Source organism: Danio rerio, chromosome 14 (genome assembly GCF_049306965.1).
Source record: "Danio rerio strain Tuebingen ecotype United States chromosome 14, GRCz12tu, whole genome shotgun sequence".
Taxonomy (NCBI): Eukaryota; Metazoa; Chordata; class Actinopteri; order Cypriniformes; family Danionidae; genus Danio; species Danio rerio.
The window spans coordinates 1041627-1056471 of NC_133189.1; the positions used below are offsets into that span (position 1 = coordinate 1041627).

The 14845-nt window shown below is 37.3% G+C and overlaps 1 long non-coding RNA gene across 4 annotated transcripts in view; it reads right to left on the reverse strand.

The window, feature by feature from the left end:
* LOC141377648 (uncharacterized) overlaps positions 1 to 14431 on the reverse strand; it is a 37077-nt gene extending 22646 nt beyond the window's left edge. For 2 of the 4 annotated variants that reach the window (XR_012390124.1, XR_012390121.1), the window contains exons 1-2: positions 14278 to 14388; positions 7781 to 8045 (exon numbers count right to left, since the gene is read on the reverse strand). This is a non-coding gene — a long non-coding RNA (uncharacterized lncRNA). Of the gene's footprint in view, positions 1 to 7780; positions 8046 to 14277 lie in introns of all 4 variants that reach the window. The other 2 variants (XR_012390122.1, XR_012390125.1) reach the window with 2 other exon arrangements.
* Between the last annotated feature and the right edge of the window lie 414 nt (positions 14432 to 14845).

Genomic DNA, 14845 nt, shown 5'->3' on the forward strand with positions numbered 1-14845 from the left:
CACGCAGGCTGGAATTTTAAGCATGTTTATTCTGTAATTCATTGTTTTGGTGACCCTGAGGGAAACTTCTACATGAATTTCACCTGTAGGTTTAAAATAATAATAATAATAATGAAAACCATCTGGACCAGAAAGACCAGGCTGCATCATAACATTATTGATATGATTTGCTGCTGAGTTCAGGTTTTAAGAAGTATGTAGCCACTTTCATACCAGAGCAGCAGGACTTACTTTTTACATTTTTGTTTCTTGTAAAAAGCTAGACATTGAAATGCATGCGCTGTTTTTAAGGATTCACTCTATACACTCACTGGCCACTTTATTAGGTACACCGTACTAGTACCAGGTTGGACCTTTTTTGCCTTCAGATCTGCCTTAATCCTTCATGGCGTAGATTCAACAAGCTACTGAAAATATTCCTCAGAGATTTTGCTCCATATTGTCATGATAGCATCACACAGTTGCTGCAGATTTGTCGGCTGCACATCCATGATGCCAATCTCCCGTTCACCACATCCCAAAGCTGCTCTATTGGATTGAGCTCTGGTGACTGTGGAGGCCATTTGAGTACAGTGAACTCATTGTCATGTTCAAGACACCAGTCTGAGATGATTGAGCTTTATGACATGCTGCGTTATCCTGCTGGAAGTAGCCATCAGAAGATGGAGACACTGTGCTCATAAAGGGATGGACATGGTCAGCAGCAATACTCAGGTAGGCTGTGGCGTTGATGCTCAATTGGTACTAATGGACCCAAAGAAAATCTCCCCCACACCATTACACTCACTGGATATTTCCTCTTTGTCGGACCATTCTCTGTAAACCCTAGAGAGTCTGGCAGCAACAACCATGCCACGTTCAGAGTCTCTTAAATCCCCTTTCTTTCCCATTCTGATGCTCGCTTTGAACTGCAGCAGATCGTCTCAACCATGTCTACATGCCTAAATGCAGAGAGCTGCTGCCGTGTGATTGGCTGATTAACGAGCAGTGGGACAGGTGTACCTAATAAAGTGGCCGGTGAGTGTTATATTTATTTATATGAAAGGAAAAAAGCTACAGGTTTAAATATTTATGCAGGTTCTAAATATTTGCTACACATTTTTTTTACAGTGCTTGTCATTTTATTCGTGCATAAATAAAACCGTGAAGCTTAAATTCTGTCTTTTTCTATTGTTCATTCATTTATTAATTTTCTTTTCGGCTTAGTCCCTTTATTAATCTGGGGTCGCCACAGTGGAATGAACCGCCAACTTATCCAGCACGTTTTTACGCAGTGGATGCCCTTCCAGCCGCAACCCATCTCTGGGAAACATCAATTCACACTCATTCACACTACAGACGATTTAGATTACCCAGTTCCTCTATAGCGTATGTGTTTGGACTGTGGGGGAAACCGGAGCACCGTGAGGAAACCCACGTGAACGCAAGGAGAACATGCAAACTCCACACAGAAATGCCAACTGACCTAGCCGAGGCTCGAATCAGCAACCTTCTTGCTCTAAGGCGACAGCACTACCTACTGCGCCACCATGCCGCCTTTTCTATTGTATAAAAGTTACCAAAAAAAATCAACAATTTAATGTATTTGTTTTGTTACTGGAAAGACGTACATTTTAAGAAATAAAGGCATTTTAATAACACAGTAAAAAACAATAAAATTAAATGTAACGTCACTAAAGTTGGCACAACTTTTTATTTTTTGTAAGAATGGAAAGGCTACACGTTGATATTATTGTGGTAATTTAAGTATTTACCATATATTTCAGTTTATATGTACATAAATAAAAACCAGAAGTTTAAATTCTGACTTTTATCACAGTATTTTAGTTTAAAAACGTTTAATTTATTTGTTTTATTGCTGAGAAGACATTCATATTAAGAAATTTAGTATTTTTTTAAGAACAGAGTAAAAACTCTCTAAATTTAACCACTGAATTTGGTGCAGGATTGACATTTTGTTAGTTTGCTAGCTTGCTTTTTTGCTTGTCTAATAGTATATGTTATTGATTATTTATAATAATAGTATTTATTAGTATTTAGCATTTAAATAGTATTTATTATTTAAAAATATGTAATAATACTGAGTTTCATTTGAATATTGTTAACATTTTTACAAGCTAATATTATAATAAAGTCAATTAATGATGGATAATTCTTACAGTATTATAATAAAACCACAAGATAACAGGTTATATCTGATCCACTCCATGCATACCTATAAATAAAATAAGCAGCTTCACTTGTTATGCACCAAAATACGTGTCAAATCACACTAAATATTTCGCCTGACAGTAAACAATGCCTTCCATCTGTGCTCATCACTGATAACAGAAATGAATATTAGCCGTAGATGAAGCAGATCTGAGGTCAGCTCTTCTTTCTAGCCAAACCTCATTTGTTTCTGCCCAGCGATGAACAATTAATGTGTGACGCGTTCAGACGATCAATGAGCTCAATGCTGTTGCATAAAACACCTCTGATGCTGGAGCCACAGGCTGAACACCAAGCAGACCATTAAAACAGATTGCTTTTATGAGCTGCGGAAAATATATGTGACCCTGGAGCACAAAACCTGTCTTACACCCTGTCCCATAAACAACGTGACACGACAGCATTCCAGCGACAAGCAATTTGTCTGTCTGCACCAAACACGACACGACGGAAACATTTGAACACCAGCCACTGCTCTCACAAGGGCTTTTAATGCAATTATTACATATTAGATATGGACCAATCATAGACCAAAGAGACACGAAGAATGCATTTAAAGTACTCTTTAAAAAGCAATTAGATTGATTTACTTTAAAAAGGTTAGTAAACCCATTGGTTTTATAGCGATTAGTTGACTTTATACTTAAAAATGTGATCAAACCCACTGCTTTTATAGCGATTGGTTGACTTTATACTTCAGAAAGTGAGTAAACACATTGGTTTAATAGCGATTGGTTGACTTTACTTTAGAAAGTGAGTAAACACATTGGTTTTATAGAGATTAGTTGACTTTATACTTCAGTAAGTAAGTAAACACATTGGTTAAATAGCGATTAGTTGACTTTATACTTTAGAAAGTGGGTTTACCCATTGGTTTTATAGCGATTGGTTGACTTTATACTTTGGAAAGTGAGTAAACACATTGGTTAAATAGCGATTAGTTGACTTTATACTTTGGAAAGTGAGTAAACACATTGGTTTAATAGCGATTAGTTGACTTTATACTTTGGAAAATGAGTAAACACATTGGTTAAATAGCGATTAGTTGACTTTATACTTTGGAAAGTGAGTAAACACATTGGTTAAATAGCGATTAGTTGACTTTATGCTTTGGAAAGTGAGTAAACACATTGGTTAAATAGCGATTAGTTGACTTTATACTTTGGAAAGTGAGTAAACACATTGGTTTAATAGCGATTGGTTGACTTTATACTTTAGAAAATGAGTAAACACATTGGTTAAATAGCGATTAGTTGACTTTATACTTTGGAAAGTGAGTAAACACATTGGTTTTATAGCGATTAGTTGACTTTATACTTTGTAAAGTGAGTAAACACATTGGTTAAATAGTGATTAGTTGACTTTATACTTTAGAAAATGAGTAAACACATTGGTTAAATAGCGATTAGTTGACTTTATACTTTGGAAAGTGAGTAAACACATTGGTTTTATAGCGATTAGTTGACTTTATACTTTAGAAAGTGAGTAAACACATTGGTTTTATAGCGATTAGTTGACTTTATACTTGGGAAAGTGAGTAAACACATTGGTTAAATAGCGATTAGTTGACTTTATACTTTAGAAAGTGAGTAAACACATTGGTTTTATAGCGATTAGTTGAGTTTATACTTTAGAAAGTGAGTAAACACATTGGTTTTATAGCGATTAGTTGACTTTATACTTTGGAAAGTGAGTAAACACATTGGTTTTATAGCGATTAGTTGACTTTATACTTTAGAAAGTGAGTAAACACATTGGTTTTATAGCGATTAGTTGACTTTATACTTTGGAAAGTGAGTAAACACATTGGTTAAATAGCGATTAGTTGACTTTATACTTTAGAAAATGAGTAAACACATTGGTTAAATAGCGATTAGTTGACTTTATACTTTGGAAAGTGAGTAAACGCATTGGTTTTATAGCGATTGGTTGACTTTATACTATAGAAAGTGAGTAAACACATTGGTTTTATAGCGATTAGTTGACTTTATACTTGGGAAAGTGAGTAAACACATTGGTTTAATAGCGATTAGTTGACTTTATACTTTAGAAAGTGAGTAAACACATTGGTTAAATAGCGATTAGTTGACTTTATACTTTAGAAAGTGAGTAAACACATTGGTTTTATGGCGATTGGATTGACTTTATACTTTAGAAAGTGAGTAAACACATTGGTTTTATAGCGATTGGTTGACTTTATACTTTAGAAAGTGAGTAAACACATTGGTTTTATTGTGATTAGTTGACTTTATACTTTAGAAAGTGAGTAAACACATTGGTTTAATAGCGATTAGTTGACTTTATACTTTGGAAAGTGAGTAAACACATTGGTTAAATAGCGATTAGTTGACTTTATACTTTAGAAAGTGAGTAAACACATTGGTTTTATAGCGATTGGTTGACTTTATACTTTAGAAAATGAGTAAACACATTGGTTAAATAGCGATTAGTTGACTTTATACTTTGGAAAGTGAGTAAACACATTGGTTTTATAGCGATTAGTTGACTTTATACTTTGGAAAGTGAGTAAACACATTGGTTAAATAGCGATTAGTTGACTTTATACTTTAGAAAATGAGTAAACACATTGGTTAAATAGCGATTAGTTGACTTTATACTTTGGAAAGTGAGTAAACACATTGGTTTTATAGCGATTAGTTGACTTTATACTTTAGAAAGTGAGTAAACACATTGGTTTTATAGCGATTAGTTGACTTTATACTTGGGAAAGTGAGTAAACACATTGGTTAAATAGCGATTAGTTGACTTTATACTTTAGAAAGTGAGTAAACACATTGGTTTTATAGCGATTAGTTGAGTTTATACTTTAGAAAGTGAGTAAACACATTGGTTTTATAGCGATTAGTTGACTTTATACTTTGGAAAGTGAGTAAACACATTGGTTAAATAGCGATTAGTTGACTTTATACTTTAGAAAGTGAGTAAACACATTGGTTTTATAGCGATTAGTTGACTTTATACTTGGGAAAGTGAGTAAACACATTGGTTTAATAGCGATTAGTTGACTTTATACTTTAGAAAGTGAGTAAACACATTGGTTAAATAGCGATTAGTTGACTTTATACTTCAGAAAGTGAGTAAACACATTGGTTTTATGGCGATTGGATTGACTTTATACTTTAGAAAGTGAGTAAACACATTGGTTTTATAGCGATTGGTTGACTTTATACTTTAGAAAGTGAGTAAACACATTGGTTTTATTGTGATTAGTTGACTTTATACTTTAGAAAGTGAGTAAACACATTGGTTTAATAGCGATTAGTTGACTTTATACTTTGGAAAGTGAGTAAACACATTGGTTAAATAGCGATTAGTTGACTTTATACTTTAGAAAGTGAGTAAACACATTGGTTTTATAGCGATTGGTTGACTTTATACTTTAGAAAGTGAGTAAACACATTGGTTTTATAGCGATTGGTTGACTTTATACTTTAGAAAGTGAGTAAACACATTGGTTAAATAGCGATTAGTTGACTTTATACTTTAGAAAGTGAGTAAACACATTACCTGAAAATTAACAAAATGAATTGTATGCACAATTACAAAAATTAAGTCAACTTAATTGTTCTAGGTTACACTGGATTTACTCAGTGTTTATAGTAAAGTGACTAACCACTTTTTACTGTGTATTTAAACCTAGATTGAAGGATTCTTCCATCAGAAAGCTCAAGCATCCCTATAGAAATGATCCAAACCTCTTGATTTCCAGCATCCCTCGAGTGCCAGAGACAGTTAAAAGAGACAGTAAATGTTAACATGCCAGAAATTAAAGAGATGCTTGACTTCTTCCCCCTGGCCGCTCTGGCTGTCGGCCAACACAAGAGGATGTAGAGACGTGGGAGACTTTCATTTGTGTTTGTTCTGGCAGATGAATGAGCTGCCGCTGTGTTTCTGCTTCACAGCAGTGCTGGAGAAAGTGCAAATCAAAAAACACCAAGACTGAGAAACCATCCGCAGCTCAACACAACGCTCAACACGCTACAGGACACCAGGACTCCGGCAAACTCCACAAACACTCAAAACCACACTCAGAAAGAGAGAAGAAAACAGATCACACACACACACACACACACACACACAGCTCTGCTCATAAACGTACACACTTCTGCAAAATATTAAAGAGCAGCAAACATACTATGGTAAATTATAGTAAACACTAGTGTGTTTGAACCAAACGATAGAAAAGCACTTGAATAATATGTTGAGGAAATTCTACAGTTGCTATGGTAGCGCAAAACATGTAGCAATTGATCTGTTGCGGTGATTTTACAGTTGCTATGGTAATGCAACAACTACAGTAATTGATCAATTGCATGGATTTCACAGTTGCTATTGTAACACAACAACTATAGTAATTGATCTGTTGTGGTGATTCTACAGTCGCTATGGTAACTCAACAACTATAGTAATTGTTGTGGTGATTCTACAGTCGCTATGGTAACTCAACAACTATAGTAATTGTTGCGGTGATTCTACAGTCGCTATAGTAATGCAGCAACTATAATAATTGATCTGTTGTGGTGATTCTACAGTCGCTATGGTAACTCAACAACTATAGTAATTGTTGTGGTGATTCTACAGTCGCTATGGTAACTCAACAACTATAGTAATTGTTGCGGTGATTCTACAGTCGCTATAGTAATGCAGCAACTATAGTAATTGAACTGTTGTGGTAATTCTACAGTTGCTATGGCAACGTAACTACTACTGTAATTGATTAGTTACTGTGATTATACAGTTGCTATGGTAACATAACTACAGTTATTGATCAGTTGCTGTGATTTTACAGTCGCTATGTTTACACAAACTACTATAGTAAATAATCTGTTGTGGTGATTCTACAGTTGCTATGGTAACACACCAACCTTTGATCTGTTGTGATGATTCTACAGTTGCTATGGTAATGCAACAACTTCAGTAATTGATCTGTTGTGGTGTTTCTACAGTTGCTATGGTAACACAAAAAACTACAGTAATTGATCGGTTGCGGTGATTCTACAGTTGCTATGGTAATGCAGTTACTATAGTAATTGATCTGTTGTGGTAATTCTACAGTTGCTATGGTAACGCAACAACCATAGTAATTGATCTGTTTTGCATACACACACAAATAAACACTTATGTTTGCAAACACACACACACTTTTATGTTTGCAAACACAGACACACACACAATTATGTTTGCAAACACACACACACACACACACACACACACACAAATAGACACACTTGTTTTTGCAAAAACTGAACACAGAGAAGTTCTGGTGATTCTGTTACTTTCTGTTGTCGAATAAATACAAAAGGTTAGACAAACCCCCTCTGGAACACAGTGTTCAGTCTGTCCTGAATGTTTATTGGCTTTGAGCTGAACAACTTTTCATCTCAAGACTAAAAAAAAAAGAGGAATTACAGAGTGAAGGACATGCAGCTCATACTGAACACACTAAACACTGATGCTCCTGCTCTCGCTGTGTGTCTGCAGAAACATACCAACATTCTGCAACCATTTATCCTTGTGTTTGCATAACAGTATGGAATTGTGCACTCACTGTTTGTTGATGTTGATGTGGTTCGCACGTCATGACGCTGCCATGCACGATGCGATCCTGGATTAACATCCTGGATCATCATTGTTGTTGGAAGTCCATTTTTGGTGTCCTGGCCAAAGTCCCTCAATTGGTCCTTACCCATCATGGCCTCCCAATCATCCCCATCCACCGAATCGGCTCTATCACTGTCTCTCCACTCCACCAGTAGCTGGTGTGTGTTGTCCTGTGGCTGCCGGAGCATGATCCAAGTAGATGCTGGACACTGCTGGTGGTGTGGAGAGACCCTCTCATGATTGTGAAGAGCTTTGGGTGTATGGCCATACACAATAAATGCACTATATATGAATACACACAGTACATTACACTGGACAATGCAATTCATACCTATTCTCTACCTCTAAACCCAACCATAACTGTAAATTATACTCAGAATCAGAGGGAAATAATAGTTGGATAACTCTCTGAAATGCTGGATTAATGAGCATTTGATTGAGATCTTCATTAAACACAGACTGCTGGCATGTGCACAGATTCTGCCTCACAGAAATTGGATGAAAATAACTCAAAAAAAAAAAGATTTCAACCCTTAACTATGATTAGCTAAAGCTCAAAAACAAACCTCTGATTAGCCTGCTGGGAGGAAAGAAATAAAGCCATGCCATGAAACGAGAGGAAAGGCCTTATAAACAAGCCAAGAGAAATATAAGGAACAATATGGAGCAAAAATAGTGCCAAAATATTTGAAATAAATAGCTTGTGGAATAGCAATAATTAAAGAAAGTGCTCGCATTAAATACACTTTGCCCCGATGTATCCAACACAGACCAGATCATCTGTGAAGTAAGGATAAGAAACAGAAAGTTTGTGGGAAAGTCTCTAATGTTTGGTTCTGGGGAAAAGCAGGTGAGTTTCCATGACCTGCAGCATTTACAGGACAAATAAAACAGCGCTGTGTGTTTAGTGACACCGCAAATGAGGCTGAAATGACAGAAACACACACTCAGTCGTGATCTACAGTCACGACACGGACACAGCAGATGCACAAAACAACCTTCACACGCTGGACAGCACACACACACACACACACACAGCAGAGCAACATCCCATAATGCATTTCAGAACTGTAAATAAACATGCAAATCACGAAATATGGAAACTGTGAATTAATGGATCATTTTTACAGTGAGGCAGCCGTGGTTGCCAGATAATCATTTAAAATGCTAAAATATTCAGGAGATAAACACACTGAGGAACAACAACAAAAAACATATCTTAAAACTGTCATGAAGAATGAAGATTCAAAGGGGAAACAAGACTATTTACTATAATCTTGAAGATCTGTGTGCTTGTTTTGAAGGGGCAGTATGTAAGTCTGACACCCAGTGGTTAAGATCAATGCACGCGTAAGTGCAGGTTGCCAGATTGAGGAAAATAATTATCTTGAGAGTAAAATAAACACAAAAGGTCTGATATTGACCTTCAGAACTGTGACCAGGGATTCAGCATCTACATGTAATCATGTTAAAGAGGTTTAATATGTATTCATTAGATTCAGTTGAGTTCATCAATTCCCCTATAGCGCATGTGTTTGGGCTGTGAGGGGAAACACGGGGAGAACATGCAAACTTCACACAGATATCCAACTAACCCAGCCGGGACTCAAACCAGTGAACTTCTTGCTGTGAGGCCACAGTGCTGACCACTGAGCCACCGTGTCGTTCTATACAGCATATATTAGTTAAGTTTTGCTCAGAGAAATGCTCAGATCCTCTGGTAAAGCAGTGAAATACAGCCTCAATATGAGCACACACGTCTGTGTGAATACAGTGTTTACGTGCGCACTCATCTGTGACACACACTATGATGAATACATGAGCCTCGGGGAGATGATTAGTTTCATGTATGATCAATAAAGGCTTCAGAATGAGCTGCTCCAGGGGCTTTACAACCAGAACCAGAATCAATTCATGCTCTCTGCATTCAGGATGGTGTGTGTGTGTGTGTGTGCGTGTGTGTGTGTACTCTGTTAAAATAATTGGGTAAAAATACCCCAACATATAACCCAACTATAGGTTATTAAAGCACCTTCCCAACTATGTGTCATTTTAACCCAACACAAAGTTAAAAACTACCCAAATTGGGTTGTTTTTAACCCTACTGCTGGGTAAATATGGGACAGAACAAATCAGGGGTCAAATTAACCCAAGTAATTGGGTTATTATTTTTTAACCCAATAAATGGTTTGTTTTTCTACCCAATAATTGGTTATTTTTTACTTAAATATTAGGTTAAATTGATCCTGAAATGACTCGGCTTCACTGAAGTACGGTGGGGATGTGCAGCTTTGATTTCAGGTGTAGAAAAGGTGCTAGTAAGACATTTTTAAATTCAGAAAGGTCTGACGAAGGGCTGCTATGAGCACAAATCTCATTTTAATCATCTGTAAACGCAAGGAATCTGAGTTTATGTTACACTATTTTCATTGCATTTATACAAATAAGTACATAATAATGTGGTATCCCAGTCAGCCCCTGCTGCGAGTTGATTTGACCCAAAGAGCTGGGTTAAAACTACCCAAGACTCTGAAAATAACCCCCAAAAATTACTCAAGTGCCTCAACCCAAAATTTTGGGTAGACAAAATAACCCCATGTTTTTAGAGTGAATGCATTGGGTTATATCATTTAATCTAATAGTATGTTAATGTCTAATAGTAATCTAAACTCAAAATTGTAAGCCAACTGGTTGAGTTATTATATAAATAACCTAATAAAGGTTCAAAATAACCCAACAAAGCATGAAATATGTTTAACTCAACCACTGGGTTAAATAAATAACTGAAGATTTTTTAAAGTGTATATATATACTGTGTGTGTGTATGTGTATATATATATATATATATATATATAGGCAAGGTGGTGGCACAGTAGGTAGTGCTGTCACCCCACAAAAAGAAGGTCACTGGTTCGAACCTCGGCTCAGTTGGTGTTTCTGTGTGGAGTTTGCATGTTCTCACTGTGTTCGCGTGCGTTTTCCTCCGGGTGCTCCGGTTTCCCCCACAGTCCAAAGACATGCAGTGTCAATTGGGTAGGCTAAATCGTCTGTAGTGTATGAGTGTGTGTGTGTGGATGTTTCTCGAGATGGGTTGGGGCTGGAAGGGCATCCGCTGCGTAAAAACTTGCTGGATACGTTGGTGGTTCATTCCGCTGTGGTGACCCCGGATTAATAAAGGGACAAAGCTGACAAGAAAATGAATGAAATTGGCCGTAGTGAGTGTGTGTGAATGAGTGTGTTTCCCAGAGATGGGTTGCAGTTGGAAGGGCATCCACTGCGTAAAGCATATGCTGGATCAGTTGGCGGTTCATTCCGCTGTGGCAATCCCAAATTAATAAAGGGACTAAGCCGAAAAGAAATATATATATATATATATATATATATATATATATATATATATAAATATGTGTGTGTGTGTGTGTGTGTGTGTGTGTTAACTCAGTGTATTAACTAACAGTTTATTAATAAGTTCACTGGATTTGAATGATTTTGAACTATGATTAAATGCAGTTTCTTATTGCTCCCTCTTAATTTGTTAATTAGTAAACACATCAACTAATAATCCATTATTTTAAAGTGTTAACATTTATCAAACTTCACATTTAATCTCATCTCTAATTGTCAAATTTTAGATGATTCTTTGGCTCTAGTTGATTGATTGATCGCATGACAGATTGATCTTCAAAGGCGTACATGACTTTTTATTTGTCAATTTGCTCAAACATCTTTCGTGAAACCCTCTCAGGTATTTAGCACTGTATATTAATATTATATTGATTTATTAATATATCGTCTATTGGAAACGGACATTCACTCAATCCATTTTCTCATTCAAGTTACTAATTTCAAAATTAAAGTAGCATTAAGCTTTAATTATGTCCCAGTCATGCTTTACTGATTGTGGGAGGGGCTTTCTTATCCTAGGGAGCGTCTGATTGGCTGTCAGTGTAGTGCAGCATGAGTCATCAACAAGCTGAAAGCATGTCAATCATCCCCATAAAGCGAACGCAGACGGACTAAAAGCCCAGAACGTGCTGTATTTGTGTGTGTGGCCAGACAGCACCTGCCCTTTATTACTGGAAAGATGATTTCTCAACACAACGCTGATGAAATAACCCTCTTAACATTCATGAGCTAGAGGAGCACTCATTAGTGATATAATGTGAGAGTGTGTTTTATGATGTCCGTGTTAAAAACGCTCCGTCAAACATCACTGTCAGATGAAGAGTCTGCTCAATGCCGATCACTATTGAGGAGCACTGAAGGCAAAAGATTTTAGTCTGGAAGCAACAAGGTCACATACTGATTATATAAGGCAGTCTGAAAACACTTACAGAGACACGCAGAGACATACTAATGTACTGTAAAGTGTGAAGCACTTCTGTGATATTTGTAATTATTATTATTGTTGTTGTTTTTTACAGTATTTCCTGTTATGTTTTTCATCTAAAAAAATATTTTGTTTTAGTTTGGCTTGAATAGTAAACAAATAAATATATATATATGTATATATAAACTCACCGGCCACTTTATTAGGCACACCTTACAAGTACCGAGGTGGACCCCCTTTTACCTTCTTCGTGGCGTAGATTCAACAAGCTACTGGAAATATTCCTCAGAGATTTTGCTCCATATTGTCATGATAGCATCACACAGTTGCTGCAGATTTGTCGGCTGCACATCCATGATGCCAATCTCCCGTTCCACCACATCCCAAAGCTGCTCTATTGGATTGAGCTCTGGTGACTGTGGAGGCCATTTGAGTACAGTGAACTCATCGTCATGTTCACCAGTCTGAGATGATTGAGCTTTATGACATGCTGCGTTATCCTGCTGGAAGTAGCCATCAGAAGATGGAGACACTGTGCTCATAAAGGGATGGACATGGTCAGCAGCAATACTCAGGTAGGCTGTGGCGTTGATGCTCAATTGGTACTAATGGACCCAAAGAAAATCTCCCCCACACCATTACACCACCACCACCAGCCTGAAGCGCTGATACAAGGCAGGATGATCCATGCTTTCATGTTGTTGAGGCCAAATTGTGAGCTGAGCATCTGAATGTGTGAGCAGAAATGGAGACTCATCAGAGCAGCAACGTTTCTCCAATCTTCTATTGTCCAGTTTTGGTGAGTCTGTGTGAATTGTAGCCTCAGTTTCCTGTTCTTAGCTGACAGGAGCGGCACCCGGTGTGCTCTTCTGCTGCTGTAGCCCATCCGCCTCAAGGTTGGACGTGTTGTGTGTTCAGAGATGCTCTTCTGCAGAGCTCGGTTATAGCGAGTGCTTATTTGAGTTACTGTTGCCTTTCTATCAGCTGGAACCAGTCTGGCCGTTCTCCTCTGACCTCTGGCCTCATCAACAAGGCATTTGCGCCCACAGAACTGCCGCTCACTGGATATTTCCTCTGAACCCTAGAGATGGTTGTGCGTGAAAATCCCAGTAGATCAGCAGTTTCTGAAATACTCAGAGCAGCCCGTCTGGCAGCAACAACCATGCCACGTTCAAAGTCTCTTAAATCCCCTTTCTTCTCCATTCTGATGCTCACTTTGAACTGCAGCAGATCGTCTTGACCATGTCTACATGCCTAAATGCATTGAGCTGCTGCCATGTGATTGGCTGATTAACGAGCAGTGGGACGGGTGTACCTAATAAAGTGGCCGGTGAGTGTAAATAATACTTTATATACACTTATATGTCAAAATGAACTTCTAATTTGGATGTGATTAATCACGAATAATCTTTGTCCAGTACTAATAGTTTATATTCAACTATATATATATATATATATATATATATATAGGGATTAATTAAATATAGGTTTAAGTGATATATAATATTTAAGTTATATATATTATTTAAAAAATATAATGTAACCTTTTATTCAAATTTCAAATACAATTGTCTAAAAATGCTCTAAATGACTAAATATTTTAAAGTTAAAAATAAAAATCAAACATGGCTATAACGTATGAACTCAGAGGAACAGAATCCTCAAGCTGTCTCTTTATTGTAAGACATGATAACATTTAAAGCAGCCTTCAGTGACATGTTTGAGCTCTAGAAGTGCTCTTTCAGCATGTACAGTACCGTGTGTGAACTATTAGTATTCAACACAGCCTTGAGTGCGTTCAGCTCGTGTGTGCGTTTATACTCTCAGGTAATCTGCAGATAACAGCTGTGTGTGTTTCCCCTCAGCCATTTCTCAGAGATTCAGCAGAAATGTGTTTTTCTATCACGGCTTTAGAGCTGTTTTTATCTTTTATTACAGAGCAGAAGCACTGTCATCAGCCAGAACTCTCCGAGGAAACCTGCATCTCCGACAGGCTCCATCAAGGACTCCATAATGTTTAGGATTCAGCGGGAAAATCTTAATAATAATCTAATGATCAGCATCTGTGAGGAAATCAAGGCAGTGGTGTAACCTAACAAATAACAAATACTCACCGCCCCTGCGCTTTATTCAGAAATTTATTCTTGCACCGCAAGAAATCTGGTTGGCTTCCGCGGTACAATGCAGATCTCTAGTTCGTATTTACCACGTCTCCCCTCTTGTTCAGTCGAAACCGGAAATACTGCCAAACTGCAGGTCACTCACTTCTCCCTCTCTCTCCTCCAAACTTTTCCATGATGACAATCCTGCATACGGTACATGTTTGTAGGCATTAAATAAAGGAGTTTAATATTTAATACTTGTCTCCTATTAAGTGCATTGTTTTTTATGACGGTATAACGGTATTGAAACTGACACCGTTGCTATTTTTAGTTCCTGCGATATACCGTATCACCGCCCGAGCCTAAATAAGAACTTTGTTTTCTGGTTAATTACAATCCCAATGCAGCATTGCAGATCCTGTGATGTGTGTGATGCAGATTCCCACATTGCAATATCCATGCTGAAAGTGCAAAAGCTGAAAATGAGACTCGCATCATGCTGAAACTAGCTATAAAACACGTGCATCACCCCTGCTGCCGAGTGCATGATATACTGTAGGGCTCCTTGACTTTTCATTGA